Genomic DNA, 2973 nt, shown 5'->3' on the forward strand with positions numbered 1-2973 from the left:
TTGAAAATGTCTCACGCTCGACAGAAAGCAGCCAGGATGTTCCCGTTCGGTGAGCGTTCAAATGGAAGTATGCTTGTCCTGTATTTAGACGCTCGGGGAGCTCTGTGATGGTTTACGGGAGGCTTACTGTGCCTTTAACACTTCTTGTCAGTTTTCCTATTTTGGACTAAAATCAAGTACACAGATAATCATGTTGTTATTCTGCTGTGGCGGCAAAGGCAGATATTGTGTGTTCTGTATATGTTTTGGTATCGCTTAGGATAATGTTCTTTCGTCAAATTGGACTAGCAGACGAACTTTTGCACCCGTGTTCCAACGTTAAAAACTGTATGAAGTTCAGTTTTCTGGGGAAAATAGTGTATGAAACCGCTTTATGTTGTTTAAATTGATGAGATGTGTGCATTTGGTTGCGTGTGATCTGTTTATCAAATGAAATATTGTTGAAAACTGACCGTCGGATTGCAGTCTGTTGTCGAAGAAACTGAGTGAAAAGAAGGGGAACTACTCTTGTCGCTAGACAAAGTATGGGTTACTTGCCTTGCGGGAAATTGCTTGTGATGAACGTTTGAGCACGGCAAATCTAGATTCAGAAAACAACCGAACTCATGGATTTTATATGAAGATTCAAGTGTTCAGGCCTGTAGTTGTTAATTTAAATGTGGTATGTTTGCTCCAGAGATGTATACTTCGTACGTTAGAGCGTTCGGAACTTTTCAGTCGCAAAAAGTAGTACCGAAACAGAACAACTTCTCAACCCATTGCACTATCGAGGATTCAGGCTGTTGCTGGGTCGTTATTTGTTTGGTTGCTGGGTCATTATCGAAAAACAACTAGCTCTACAAGTTTACAGAGGTAAAGAAGCAGAGGGGGGAATAAGTAGAGGTTACATGCCGAGTCTCAGTGATTATTAAAAATAATGGTCAAAGTTGGCGGATCATGAAAAATGCGAGCTTCAGCGAGCTTTTTCATGACCGCGAACTGAGACCATTATATTTAATAATCACTGAGACGAGGTGTGTAACCTCTTTATTCCTCCTTTCTTCAGTTATTCAAAGAAAACAGGAGGTTTTTTGCGAAAGTTTGATCGAATCCTATTCACTCAACCAGTCAACCTGCGCAGGCGATCGATTAATGCGCGGTTGTATAGTTCCGTGCAAATCATTCCATTCTGTTAACACTTCTTGTCAGTTTCCCTGTTTTAGACTAAAATCAAGTACACAGATATGCTGTTATTCTGCTGTGGCGGTAAAGGCAGATATTGTGTGTTCTGTTTATGTTTTAGTATCGCTTAGGATAATGTTCTTTCGTCAAATGGGACTAGCAGACGAACTTTTGCACCCGTGTTCCAACGTTAATTACTGTATGAAGTTCAGTTTTCTGGGGAAAATAGTGTATGAAACCGCTTTATGTTGTTTAAATTGATGAGATGTGTGCATTTGGTTGCGTGTGATCTGTTTATAAAATGAAATATTGTTGAAAACTGACCGTCGGATTGCAGTCAGTGTTGTCGAAGAAACTGGGTTAAAAGAAGGGGAACTGCTCTTGTCGGCTAGAGTATGAGTTACTTGCCTTGGGAATTTGCTTGTGATGAACGGTTTGTGCACGGCAGATCTAGATTCAGAAAACAACCTAACTCATGGATTTTATATGGAGATTCATGTGTTCAGGCCTGTAGTTGTTAATTTAAATGCGGTATGTTTGTATTGTTTGCTCCAGAGATGTATATTTCGTACGTATAGAGCGTTCGGAACTTTTCAGTCGCAAAAGTAGTACCAAAACAGAACAGCTTCTCAACCCATTGCACTATCGAGGATTCAGGCTGTTGCTGGCTCGTTATTTGTTTGGTTGCTGGGTCATTATCGAAAAATAACTAGCTCTACAAGTTTACAGAGGTAAAGAAGCAGAGGGTGGAATAATAATGTTTTATTGTGATTAGATAATATTTTATTTTAAAACTGCGCTCATGCTGTGACACTATATAAATGAAAACAATGTAATGGTATGGAGCTTTCGATTAAAAAGTGCATAACGCGAGATTGTGACGCGCTTTAAGTGCATGTATTGTGTTCATAATTATAATCTGTTGTTCTAAAACTGCGCTCACGCAGTGACACAAATGTGCACAGGGACGGTTTGTTGGCCATCAGCAAATACAGTCGAGCCGGTGTAACACGAGAAAATTACTCCCACGATATTTGTACTCCGGAGTAAACATTTCGTACGAAAACGTTACTCCCTTTACGAAAAAAGCACTCTACTCCCCCATTGCACGAGAAAATTACTCCCCAAGACAGGTGAGTTCCGAGTAAACATTTCGTACAAAAATGTTACTCCCCTGACGAATAAATAACGAATAAATTACTTCACCCCAACACGAGCAATTTAACTTCCCATACCAGGTGTACGAAATTTTTACTCCCTTGTCCCCTGTTAGTCTTGGTGGTGGAAGGGGTGGAAGGAGGGTAGCGCGACATTCGTGTGCGCGAGATCACTTATTGGCATTATCCCTTCGCCCGCATCCCATTTTTGCGTACGAGATTTTTACTGGAAGTAAAAAAAATGGGGAGTAAAAATTTCGTGGAGGGAGTAATTTGTTCGTGCCTTGGGGAGTTCTTTTCTCGTACGAAAAGTGAACTCGGAGTAAGAATTTCGTACGAAATATTTACTCCGGAGTAAATGTTTCGTGGAGTAAAAATTTCGTGTTACACCGGTCTATAACGTTGGTCCCTTGGCTGGTCATCATAGACAGGCTCGACAATGGAACGGTGAATTACAATTAGGGAAAGAAATCATTTGGGATCCTTTGGGGAGGTGGTTGTGGGAAAGTGGTCGTTATCAAAAGGGGGTCGCCAGGGCAGATTTGACTGTATGATCAATATTTATTATGTCAGCAGATTTTGAAAAGCGATAAACGACAACATAATGTCTTAATTGGTAGTATCTCATCGATGGTGCAAAATTCTTTAAACTGGT

The sequence above is a fragment of the Littorina saxatilis genome, linkage group LG3 (assembly GCF_037325665.1).
Source record: "Littorina saxatilis isolate snail1 linkage group LG3, US_GU_Lsax_2.0, whole genome shotgun sequence".
Taxonomy (NCBI): Eukaryota; Metazoa; Mollusca; class Gastropoda; order Littorinimorpha; family Littorinidae; genus Littorina; species Littorina saxatilis.